The sequence below is a fragment of the Heteronotia binoei genome, chromosome 7 (genome assembly GCF_032191835.1).
Source record: "Heteronotia binoei isolate CCM8104 ecotype False Entrance Well chromosome 7, APGP_CSIRO_Hbin_v1, whole genome shotgun sequence".
NCBI classification, from domain to species: Eukaryota; Metazoa; Chordata; class Lepidosauria; order Squamata; family Gekkonidae; genus Heteronotia; species Heteronotia binoei.
The window spans coordinates 126475075-126488927 of NC_083229.1; positions in this window are offsets into that span (position 1 = coordinate 126475075).

The following is a 13853-nucleotide window of genomic DNA, read 5'->3' on the forward strand; positions in this document are numbered from 1 at the left end:
CTGATTTCTGTGCAATAACTGGCACATTGCACCAGATACAAAAAGGCTGATAATAGACGACCGTTTTGGGGCAGCTTGCAGCTGCCCCGAAGAAAGCTGACCGAAAGAAGAGCGCCCCGGTGCTTCCGGATGGTGCTGAAAGAAGGGGCGAGCCTTGGGCGGCCGGGGAGCATGTGGAACACTCATGTGTCCTGCTCGCGGCTCCCTGGGCACTTCTAAGGTGCTCTCCAGGCTTCCAGATGACCGGCTGCTGCCTCGAAGTCGCTCCAGTGAAAAGGGACCACTTTCCAAGTGGTTCCTTTTTAAGGTGGTTGGAGCATCTCTCAGGCCAGTGTAAGTGCGGGACGGGGGCGGCCGGCAGATGTTGCCATGTGGCCGGTTTTTTGGGGTCAACTTCAGAGGCATCTCTGAGTCCACCCAAACTACCGGTCTGTAATCAGCCAAAGAGAACTTTTTCCTGGCCAGCCCCAGGGTGTGGGGTGCTCCAGGCAGACCAGCTAACTTGCACGTAACATCATTGTGCCGGCAACATTGGGCCGGTGGGTTGGGAATCTCCCGGGCGGGAGAACCCCCGCGTGGCCTGGGGGCTTGGCAGCCTTAGGTGATACCCACACAGTGGCTGAAGAGTCACATTTAGTCACTAAGGAATCACAGGGAGCTCTGTGGCCGGGGCTTTTTTTGTAGCAGGAACTCTTTTGCATATTAGGCCACACACCCCTGATGTAGCCAATCCTCCTGGAGCTTACAGTAGGCCCTGTAGTAAGAGCCCTGTAAGCTCCTGGAGGATTGGCTACATCAGGGGTGTGTGGCCTAATATGCAAAGGAGCTCCTGCTAGAATTCCACCCCTGACAATATGCCTGTAGCTTTTCTGAGCCCCATTCGCCCCATATTTCAGAGGAAACAGATAAAGCCCCTGCCTGCTGAGCAGGGCGATTGTGAAGTGTTTCACACCTTGAAGCAGCTGCCCTTGGAGGAATGGATAAACTGCCAGCCTCCTTGAGCAACAGGCCTCGTGCCAGGGATTAGGGTTGCCAACTCCAAGTTGGGAAGTACTTGGAGATTTTGGGGGTGGAGTCTGAGGAGGGCGGGGTTTGGGGGAGAGGCTTCCATGGGGTATAGGGTTGCCAAGTCCAATTCAAGAAATATCTGGGGACTTTGGGGGTGGAGCCAGGAGACTTTGGGGGGTGGAGCCAGGGGACATTAGGGGTGGAGCCAAGATCAAGGCTGTGACAAGCATAATTGAACTCCAAAGGGAGTTCTGGCCATCACATTAAAAGGGATGGCACACCTTTTCAATGCCTTCCTTCCATAGGAAGTAATGAAGGATAGGGGCACCTTCTTTTGGGGCTCATAGAATTGGGCCCCCTGGTCCAATCGTTTTGAAACTTGGGGGGTACTTTGGGGAGAGGCACTAGATGCTATACTGAAAATTTGGTGCCTCTACCCCAAAAAACAGCTCCCCCAGAGCCCCAGATACCCACAGATCAATTCTCCATGATTTTCTATGGGAATAAATCTCTATAGACAATAATAGAGTTCCCAGCAGACATTTCCTTCCCCTCCCCCCGCTTTCTGACGACCTTGAAGCAGGGCAAGGGCCTCCAAACTGGTGAATCCCCTGCCCCCACCTGGGGATTGGCAACCCTAACGGGGTAGAATGCCACAAAGTCCACCTTCCAGAGCAGCCATTTTCTCCAGGGGGAAACTGACCTCTGTGAACTGGAGATCCGGTGTAATCTGGGGTTTTGCTTGGTAAATGGAAACGTGGTAATGGAAACAGGAAAGAAAGCCCGTAGGCATCCACGTAAGCAAAGCCCCAGATTTTCCAATTATTTTATACCATCAAATCTCCTCATAGAATCATACAATACCAAAAGCGTAAATATAAGACACAGCCATACACCAAGTCCATCTGCTTATAGCAATAGTCTGTTTCTTTGGAATAAAAATCCTTGTAATTGTTCCTTAAAGCTGGGACTCTGTGATGAGCCGTGAAGGTGGAGTCCTGTGCTCCATAGCTTCTTGTAGCCAGTGTCGGGATGACAAGCAGCAAGGCAAAAGAACGCAACAGGGATGCGCTTAATGCCCTGTTTCACAATAGGCTTCGACGAGCTTCAAAACGTATCTGCAACTTATGTGGGAGACCAGCGCTCCAACTATTCTGTAGACAAAGATGGCCTTTTTTTGTTGTTGTTGTCTGCAGAATAGTTGGAGTGCTGGTCTCCCACATAAGTTACAAATATGTTTTGAAGCTCGTCGAATCCTATTGTGAAACAGGGCATTAAACGCATCCCTGTTGCGTTCTTTTGCCTTGCTGCTTGTCATCTCTACACCGGCTACAGGAAGCTTTGGAGCACAGGACGCCAGCTTCATGGCTCATCGCACCACGTCTCGCAGTCCCAGCTTTAAGGAACAATTACAAAGATTTTTATTCCAAAGAAATAGACTATTGCCATAAGTGTATGGACTTCGTGTATGGGTGCGTCCTATATTTGCACTTTCGGTATTGTATGATTCTATGAGGAGATTTGATGGTATAAAATAATTGGAAAATCTGGGGTTTTGTTTACGTGGATGCCTACGGGCTTTCTTTCCTGTTACCACCTGGAAGTTGGCAACAGCCGTTATTTTAGTTGACGGCAACTGCAAACACAGCTTGCCTCACGCTGTGGAGGGAGCACAACTGAGCGACAGTATTAGTTAGAAAAGTTATGTCGCTTCTCTGGAGGTCTCACAATGTAACACAAAGCAATAAAAACCTTAACACCAGCGATGCAAAAAACAAGACGGTGCATTCGGTTGCCCTAAAATTATAGGCATTCGGCAATTCTCATGCAAGAACCAGATGATAAAACAGATGGAGCTACACTATTAAAAAGCCTGAGGGGAAAAATAATTTGGCCTGGTGTTTAGCAAACAATAGGGTAAGCAGCCAGGTAAGCCAATAGAGGGAGGGCATTCTAAAGGTGAGGCAATTCACCCCAAATAACAACCTATGTGACATTCTCCTAGGCTAGGGTTGCCAAGCCTGAGTCAAGAAATATCTGGGGACTTTGTGGGTGGAGCCAGGAGACTTTGGGGGTGGAGCCAGGAGACTTTGGGGGTGGAGCCAGGAGACATTGGAGTTGGAGCCAGGAACAAGGGTGTGACAAGCATAATTGAACTCCAAAGGGAGTTCTGGCAATCTCATTTAAAGGGACCGCACACCTTTTAAATGCCTTCCCTCCATTGGAAATAATAATGAAGGATTGGGGCACCTTCTTTTGGAGCTCATAGAATTGGCCCCCCTTGTCTGATCGTGTTGAAACTTGGAGGGTGTTTTAAGGAAGAAGACGACATTGGATTTATATTCCGCCCTCCACTCAGAGCAGCTCACAATCTCCCTTATCTTCCTCTCCCACAACTGACACCTGTGAGGTGGGTGGGGCTGAGAGGACTCTCCCAGCAGCTGCCCTTTCAAGGACAACTCCTGGCAGAGCTCTGGCTGACCCAGGGCCATTCCAGCATCTGCAAGTGGAGGAGTGGGGAATCAAACCTGGTTCTCCCAGATAAGAGTCCGCACACTTAACCACTACACCAAACTGGCTGAGGCATGGAATGCTATGCTGCAGATTTGGTGCCTCTATCTCAAAAAACAGCAACCCCCCCCAAGCCCCAGATGCCAGCAGATCAATTCACCATTATACCCTATGGGAATCAGTCTCCACAGGGAATAATGGAGTGCCCAGAAGACATTTCCCTTCCCTCCCCCTGCTTTCTGATGACTCTGAAAGGACTCTCACAGCAGCTGCCCTTTCAAGGACACCCTCTGCCAGAGCTATGGCTGACTCATACAGGGCACTTCTTACAGGGCCTACTGTAAGCTCCAGGGCAATTGGCTACATCAGAGGGGTGTGGCCTAATATGCAAAGGAGTTCCTGCTACCAAAAAAAACCCCCTGAGCACCATGCTTGTTGTGCTGGCCCAAGTTGCTGTTTGGGTGTCTCTTGACTAGAGAACCACCCTTAAAGGAGTTCCAGTGGCCTCATTCACTCATATCAGAATCTTGCAGGTTAAAATAGGAAGAGCCTGTTCAAGAGATGGAGGCGGTAAGAAGTGCTGTCAAGTCACAACAGACCTGTGGTGACCCCTGATGGGGTTGTCAAGGCAAAGGCCTTCAGAGATGGCTTCCCATTGCCTGCCTTTGCGTAGCACCCCCAAACTTCCTGCCCTGCCCTGGAGGTTCCCAACCCGCTGGCTCAATGTGGCCTCCCCCGAGTTCACCAGCACAATGACATTACTCGCAGTGACATCATCGCGCCAGCAATGTCGCGTTCCCGCTGCTCTAGGAGCTTCTGGGAAAACTTTATAGTTTTCCTGGACACTCTAGCAATTTGGGAGGGAAAACTCTATGGTACCTATTGCACACATGGGGAAGGAGCCGCTGCCGGCCACCCCGGAGGCCAGTCAGCAGCCTACCTGGCTTACTGGGGTGCCCAGCTCTGTAAGCACGGCCAACTCTGGAATGTACTTGAAGGGGAGACCTCCTTGGAATATCAGTGGTCAGAAGGTGGAGGCAGGATTTATTCAGCCGTCTTTCTGAATATCCTCCAGGCCCCAGTAGGGGTCAGCCACGAGAGGTCACTATGACTTCTATTTGTGCACACACAAAGAGAGAGCAAGTGAGAGATCCATGGACCAAACCACTCAGCCCTTTAAAAATCAAAGGTAGTCCCTGGAGTTGAGTGCTGGAGTTGACCGGAAGCTGACTCAGCTAACCGAGTACAGGTTTAGTGGGTTCACTGTGACAAGCTGCAGCAAGAACTCTGGCTGCCATCTTTGGTATTGGCTAAAGCTTTTGAACAGTCTCATAGGGTCAGATCCTAGCTAGCACACATCTAGTCAGGATAACCATACAGCTGTATTAAGATTGAGCTTGTATGTTGTTTTGCCACAGTGAAGACAAAGAGATTTGATTCATACCACGCCCTTCACTACCCAAAGGAGTCTCAGAGCAGCTTACAATCTCCTTTCCCTTTCTTTCCCTACAACAGACACCCTGTGATGTGGATGGGGCTGAGAGAGCTCTGACAGAAACTGCTCTTGAGAGGAACGGCCCTGAGAGAACTTGTGGCTGACTCAGGGTCTCATCAGCAAGTGTATGTGGAGGAGTGGGGGATCAAACCCGGTTCTCCCAGATAAGAGTCTGCGCACTTAATCACGATACAGATAACAGCTACTACCAAGTCCGCCTTTTTTTCATCTTAGATGGGCGAGGCAGTTGGCCCCCTTCCTGGAGCGCAGCGACCTGGCAACAGTGATCCACGCAACGGTCACCTCGAGGTTAGACTACTGCAATGCCCTCTACATGGGGCTGCCCCCGTACCAAACCTGGAAACTGCATCTAGTGCAAAATGCAGCAGCCAGGCTGTTTTTGGGACTGCCTCGTGGGAACATGTACAGCCTGGACTGCGGGAGTTGCACTGGCTGCCAATTGTTTACTAGGTCCATTACAAGGTGCTGGTCATTACCTTTAAAGCCCTATATGGTCGAGGACCTGCCTACCTTAGGGACCACCTCTCTCCATATGTTCCCCAGAGAGCACTACGATCAAGTTCAAAAAATCTTCTTGAAATCCCTGGGCCAAAAGAAACCAAACTAAAAACTACCAGAGAACAGGCATTCTCTACGAAGGCCCCCCAATGGTGGAATCAACTGCTGGAAGAGGTGCGGGTCCTGCGGGATTTTAACCAATTCCGTAGGGCCTGCAAAACTGTCCTCTTCCAGCTAGCTTTTTAAGACGGAACCCCTGATAACATCAATAATCACCGTGCCATCTTATACACAATTTGTTTATATTATAATGATATATTGTTTTATTGGTTTTACGGTTTAAATTATTAATTACATTATATATTGTTTTATTGTATCATGGTCTTACCATGTCTTGTTAGCCGCCCTGAGCCTACCCTGGCGAGGAGGGCAGGATATAAATAAAAGTATTATTATTATTATTATTATTATTATTATTATTATTATTATTATTATTATTATTATTATTATTATTATTATTATTATTATTATTATTATTATTATTCCAAACTTGTGGCTCTGGTGTGTAATGGCTCTGGTGTGTAATGAGGGAGGGAACGAGCACTTCTGCAAATCAGCGCATGACAGATTTTGATACACTCAAATACAATTGTATGCTTTCCTGCCATGTTTGCTCTAGGGCTGCCAAGCCCCCAGGCCGGATGGGGGTTCTCCCATCCTGGAGGTCCCCAACCCACTGGCCCACATTGGGCCAGCAGGGGGAACCTCCCCCAACGTCACCAGCGTGATGACATCACCCGGAAGTGACATCATTGGGCCGGTGACACTGCACACCAGCCACTCTAGGCATTTCTGGGAAAACTCTATGGTTTTCACAGACACTTTAGCAATTTGGGAGGGAAAACTCTATGGTACAATAGGTACCACAGAGTTTTCCCCTCCCAAATTGCTAGGGCATCCAGGAAAACCATAGAGCTTTCCCGGAAATGCCTAGAGTGGCTGGCATGTGGCGTCGCTGACCCAATGACATCACTTCCGGGTGATGTCATTGCACCGTGCACATGTTGCACATGCAAAAAAAGTCCCCTCCCGGAGGCTGTGGGAGACTTGGCAGCCCTAGTATGCTCATGGATTCAGAAATGTACAAATAAAACGAAGGAATTGAGTGCTAATGTCAATTGTGCAGGAGTATGTTTGTCAAAAATGAACTTTTAAATTTCTCATAGGCAAATGAAATTAAAGAGCTGAGAGAGGAACGAGGGAAAGGCATATAGCCCTTCTCATTATACTCGCAGCCTGATGAGAAAAGTGACATTAACTTTGACATCCTCATCTGAACTGCAGGAAATGCCCTAATTATTCTGCAGCAGAGCAAAGTAAAATGTACATTCCAGAACATACCAAAGTATGAACCTCGGTCCTTAGAGACATTACATGTCAACGTTTGATTAAAGAAATACATATGTTTCACATGCAAATCGGAAGTTATTTTTTTGACGTTATGAGAAAACATCTGCTGTACGCAGTGCTTTTTTGACACCAACATCAGAGGGTAGTTAGTATAGACCAAAAAAAGTACTTCTTTCAACAGCTGGAAGACTTACGTGATTATACCAGAAACCGCTTCGTTAACAAAGCACGTTTGCATTTCCTCCAGTTTTGCTTTCAGTTATGTACTTCATTATGCATTAAAACGTTTCTATAATTTTGAACCAAAACATATTCATAAACTACAACAGAAGAACATTTTATTCCTGTGTTTTTCTTTTTAAAAAAGTTTCCTAAATCCCCCAAATAATTCTTTGTAGAGAAACAGCTCCGATAATTTTGCTAGTTCCTTTCCAAATTCACCATGCTTATTCTTCATAGGGTTCTTTGATGTTTCCTTTTCCTAATCTCGCAAACACTTCCTTTATAATATGATGCATGGAACAGGTAGGGACCTTTAATTCTGGTCAAGGTGCAAAGTACTGGGCTGCAGAATAGCAAGGGATGAATATAAATAGATGAGTATAGTCCAGGGCACCTTAAGTGGATGAGTATAGTCCCGTTTATTCACTGATTGAGTCACAGCTCATTTCTGTCATACGTGTATGGATTTGTGACTCAGGGAAGTCCATATGGAAATAAAGCCTCACTGGATTTTGATTTTATTTTGCTGCAATGGACTACCTAGGGTCGCCAATCCCCAGGTAGGGGCAGGGGATCCCCCAGTTTGGAGACCCTCCCCCCACTTCAGGGCCATCAGAAATTCTAAAAGAAAGGGCCCCTATCCATTATTTCCAATGGAGGTGTGTGGTCCCTTTCGACGCGATGGCCAGAACTCCCTTTGGAGTTCAGTGATGCTTGTCACACCCTTGCTCTTGGCTCCACTTCAAAGCCTCCTGGCTTGGCCCCCAAGTCCCCAGATATTTCTTCAATTACACTTGGCAACCCTAAGACTAACCCTAAGACTAATCCCTTCGATTTGACTGTCTTCTAAAATCCTAAATAAACATAAGTAGAGCCTTGCTGGATCAGGCCAGGGATCCAACTAGCCCAGCCTCCTGTCTCACACAGTGGCCAACCAGTTCCTCTGGACAGCCAACAGCAGGGGATAGAATAAAGGTACAGTCCAGTAGCGAAATGGCTATCCACCTGGATTGATAAAGAGGGGATGGAGATGGAGGCCTTCCTCTGATGATGTCTCAGATTGTAGAGGTTCCCTTCAGTCTCCATGGCTAGTAGTAGGGTTGCCAGCCCCCAGGTTCTGATGGGGGTTACCCCAGTTTTGGGGGCTACCATACTCCCATCTTACAAGGCTCTTTTTTATAAGCTCTTGGAGGATTGGCTACATCAGGGGTGTGTGGCCTAATATGCAAATGAGCTCCTGCTGGAATTCCACCCCCGCAAAGGAGTCGTGTCCTTGTATTGGGGACCGGTGATGTCACTGCATTGGGGACCGGTGCCTGTGCTCCAAGCTGTAAATTCATAGCCTGAATTCCAGGTGAGTGCTGCCACCCTGCTTCTTCCGCAAAGCATTCAAAGGAACCCTTCCAATGCTTTGGACAAGAAGCAAAGGGTGGCGCGCCTGCACACTCCAAGAAAAGAATTTGCAACTTGGATTGCAGGCATGTGCCACCCCCGCTTCTCCTCCAAACCAGGGGTGGGATTCTAGCAGGAGCTCTTTTGCCTATTAGGCCACACACCCCTGATGTAGCCAGTCCTCCAAGAGCTTACAGTAGGCCCTGTAAGAAGAGCCCTGTAAGCTCTTGGAGGATTGACTACATCGGGGGGGGGGGCGTGTAACCTAATATGCAAAGGAGTTCCTGCTACAAAAAAAGCCCTGATGTCATCACATTCAGGGTGTCCCCATCCCTTCCTGTAATGCCCCCCGAAGGCCTCTACTGAGAACTCGGAAGGACCTGACAACCCTAGCTCATAGCCAGGGGTGGAATTCTAGCAGGAGCTCCTTTGCCTATTAGGCCACACACCCCTGATGTAGCCAATCCTCCAAGAGCTTACAAGGCTCTTTTTTTGTAAGCGCTTGAAGGATTGACTACATCAGGGGTGTGTGGCCTAATAGGCAAAGGCACTCCTGCCAGAATTCCTCCCCTGCTTCTAGCCATTGATAGACTTTTCCTCCATGCATTGACTTCTAAAATTTTGATAAGCTGGTTATAGGAAGTCCAATTTTTTTTGTGATTCTGTCTCACTATGTGCAATCCACCTTGAGTCCCCTGAGGAAGGCTATAACTAGTCAAACACGAACACTACCTGAAGATATCCAAATGTACCTCTATCCTCTTTTCTTTGCTCACCACAGCAGTTCGTTGAAGAGTAACCTAGTTTAATCTCCAACTTTGCCGTGTTGGAGCTTTGTGTCTCTCCCCCCCCCCCCCCCATTTCAGGGGGAAGAAGAAGCTTTGACATAATTGCAAATGACAACAGAGTGACAAATGCGGAGCCAGTTACTGAATGCTTGAGCTGCCAGGCAGAAAGGAGACACGGAACAATAGTCCTGCGTTCTAGCTGAAAGGAATCGTACTTTTCAGTGCTCTGATTCAAGTTTGTGCTTCTCGAGAACTTTGTACAAGCTGTGCTTCGGGCAAAATCGGGCAGCAATTCTATTACCAACTTCCTTTCTGTTCTTGCCCTCCGAGGGAAAAGTCTGCTTCTCTACTTTGGCAGGAGAATAAATGGTGGATTTAGTTATTTTTTTTTAAATACTGCCCTTCCCAGAAGGAATTGAGGCAACCAGAGCTCTTTCTCCCTTTCCTGTTTTATTTCTCACAGTCACCCTGAGAGGTAGACTGGGCTAAGAGAGAACAGCGAGCGCGAAGTCACCCAGTGAGCTTTTTGACCAACCAAGGATTTGAACGCAGGTCTTGCAGATTTTAGTCCAGCTCTCTAATTGCTACATCACAGAGGTTTATCAATTGGTGTAAAGAAAGGGCAAGCAAATGGGTCAGGCAGTGATTATTTATAAGCACTGCATTGTCAAAAGGGCTTTGTGTTCGTATCTACAGATGCTCATTTTCTGCAAAGACTTATTATAGTTTCCATGGTCAACAGAATTTAATTACCCGGCCATCATTCACCCTGGGTCCCTTTGTGGTCTCCCGCTCAGATGCAAACAAGGCCCATACCTCCTTAGAATCAAAATACAGAACTGAGAGTTTCTAAATAAGCCAACTGAGTGTACAGTACCATATTAAATTGGGGATCCCGTCATAGCCGTGCTTTGTAAGAAGGTGACATGTAGGTCTGTTGCCATTTTAGGGCATTGCACAACTGTCAGATCTTACTATCTTCAACATTCACTAAGTTGAGAGCTACACTGCGACAGGAGGTGGTAGCAGCTACAAGCACAAGCAGCTTCAAGAGGGGACTGGATCAACGTATGGAGCAGAAGTCCATCAGTGGCTGTTAGCCAGAAGGTATAGATGGAACTCTGTCTGGGGCAAGTGATGCTCTGTATTCTTGATACTTGGGAAGGGCAACAGTGGGAGGGCTTCTAGTGTCCTGGCTCCACTGGTGGACCTCCTGATGGCACTTCGGTTTTTTGGCCATTGTGTGAGAGAGTGTTGGACTGGATGGGTCATTGGCCTGATCCAACATGGCTTCTCTTACGTTCTTACGAAGCTCCTTGCCTGGAATATTGCTGGTTCAGCATCTAAGAAGGCTGATAGCTCCTTCAAAGAATTCATAGCTTTGTTTGTCACTGTACTGTTGCAAGAGACATGGGCTCAGGAACTGGTGGATTTACCACATGCAAACTGCGTTCCTCTGTTGGGGAGAGAAGATGTAAGCCTAGAGATCATGGTTGGCCATCTTTATGAAGCTTCATGCTGCAGTCACCAACTGCATTCATGTGACCAGCTGGCTTAGGCTGCAGTTGTCACATTTAATCATCGAAGTTTAATGTTTATATTCCCCCCCATGGTAACAAGTCTAGGGTACAATAGTACTGCTTCAAGCCTGAGGAATATTCAACTGGCCTTCTATTGATGTTTCCCAATGCCCTTGTTGTCATGCAAGGTGATTTCAGAGCAAGAATTAGGCCTCCTGATGATATGCTGGATTTACATTTCCATGTTGTCTCCCCAACATATCAGACAGCCAATTTGTAGGGTTGCCAGCATCCAGATTATAAGCGACCAAGGAGAACCATGGATAGAAGTGAACTCAACAATTATAGTAGCCTCCAGCTGATGGCTGAAGATCTCCTGGGATTATAACTGCTCTCCAGGCAGCAGAGATCAGCTCACCTGGAGGAAATGACCACTTTGGAAGATGGACTCTTCCATGCCCTATGGAAGCCCCTCTTCTTCCTATACTCCACCTTCTTCAGGATCCACCTCCTTAATCTCCAGGTATTTCCCAAACTGGAGCCAGCAACACCCCAGACAGTCCAAAGATATCAAATCAAACCAGAAATGGTTGTGATTATCTCAATTAGGAAGCCCATTAGACCTCTTTACTCTGAACGGTGCAGTTAGGGGAGCTACTCCTGGAGAGTTTACATACTGGTTAGACCACAGAGCCAGCACTGGTTTCACTTAGACTATTAGACTCCATGATCCATTTAAAAGTTGGAAAACATCAAGATAAAGACCACCTACCAATTGTTTTGGCATTTAAGATTCAGAACCAAATTGTCCCGCTATTTGAGCAATTTGCAGCACTGGTTTATGATTCAAGCTGTGGAAGAATTAAATAGACAAACGAAGTAGATAGTATGGATTTTCACAACTCACATAAGAGCTCTCAGTTACACATACGATCACATGAAGCTGCCTTTTACTGGTCCATCAAAGTCAGCATTGTCTACTCAGATCATCATCAGCTCTCTAGAGTCTCAGGCTGAGGTCTTTCACATCCCCTCCCACCTGATCCTTTTAACTGGAGGTGCTGGGGTTTGAACCTGTGACCTTCTACATGCCAAGCACATGCTCTGCCACTGAGCCACAGCCCATCCCCTAAGTCCTTTGAGTCTTCTATACCAGGGGTGGCCATCGGTAGCTCTCCAGATGATTTTTTGCCTACAACTCTCATCAGCCCCAGCCAGCATGGCTGATGGGAGTTGTAAGCAAAAAACATCTAGAGAACTACTGATGGCCACCCCTGTTCTCTACAACTCTATTCACAAGTTTACAACTTTCTTTTGGATGGCAAGAGAAGTTAACTGAAGATACTTTCCCCATTCCCCACCAGCCAGATACACTGGTTTGATCACGAGTGCATGATAGCAAAGAACCAACTAACTGTTCAGCTTACCTAATACAGGCACAGCAATGATAGATCTTTCCCCCCCAAAATTACAAATGCAAAAAAAACACAACCTTAATTATCTGGGGTCAGCACCTCCACTTCAGGACTTAACCCACCCAAAGGGTGCTGGGGAAGTTGTTTGTCAGGTCACAGCAGGGCATGGCCTTGATAGAGTCTACTCAGGAGTTGCCCAGCTTGAAGGAACCCAGTTGGCTCTCAGCAGCACGCTCAACAGCAGAAGACAACCCACTGAAGTTCCTACCAAAGATAACTCCAGCACTGAGATCCAGGGGTGCTCTGACAAAGGGGACAGAGAGACCAGGCAGCACTGACTGTCGAGGTTCAAGTAGGCACCTGGGGCTAGAGTCCAAACACACGCTCAGAGTTTCAGTCAGAAATCTAAGCATCAAACCAGAAAGACAGAGCCAAAGTGCACAAGCCAGTCACAGTCCAGAAGGTCAAACCCATTAAGGTCTAAAACGTGACACAGATCGTCAAGAGCCAGTTTGGTGTAGTGGTTAAGTGCACGGACTCTTCTCTGGGAGAACTGGGTTTGATTCCCCACTCTCCTCCGCATTTAAACTAAATCTTGGGGGAAAGCCGACAGGAGATGAAATGTCTCTGGTTCGGGAGGACTCGTCTCAAAGAGATGAAGGGTTAGCTGCTATTTTTCTACCGGGTAACGGACCGGAGTTGTCCACTGTGAAGGTGACAAACAATATGGACTGTCTGCCAGTGTCTCGAGGCGGCAGGAGGAAGGTGGCGGGCCTAGCTCGCCTGGGAAATTATAGATGTTTGTATGCAAATGCTAGAAGTGTTCAAAGTAAAATTGGTGAATTGGAATGTTTAGTGCTGGGAGAAAACATAGACATTGTGGGAATTTCAGAAACTTGGTGGAATGAGGAGAATCAGTGGGACACGGTGATTCCTGGATATAAGCTATATCGGAAGGATAGGGAGGGAAGGGTTGGAGGTGGGGTGGCTCTGTATGTCAGAGAGGATATACGGTCCAGTAAGGCTGAGATCAGAGAATTAGATTCACTTTTAGAAATGCTTTGGGTTGAAATAGAGGGCCCAAAAGGAAATTTAACTATGGGAGTTTGTTATCGCCCACCAAATCAAAAGAGAGAGGACGATTATAATATGATGGAAGGCTTAAAGATAGCGGCTAAACGTAAAAACTGTGTTGTAATAGGTGATTTTAACTACCCGCAGATTGATTGGGTCAATATGTGTTCTGGTCGAGAGAAAGAGATTGAGTTTCTTGATGCTCTCAATGACTGTGCTATGGAGCAGATGGTCTCAGAACCTACCAGGGGTGGGGCGATCCTGGATTTGGTCCTAAGTAATGCCCAAGACTTGGTGAGAGATGTAAAAGTGATTGCGCCGCTTGGGAGCAGTGACCATAATGTTATTGATTTCACCGTTTGTATAAATAGGGAGTTGTCCAAAAAGACCACCACAACCACGTTTAACTTTAAAAGGGGTAAATACACTGAGATGAGGAGGCATGTGAGGAAGAAACTGAAAGGAAAGGTACATACGGTCAAAACCCTTGAGAAAGCTT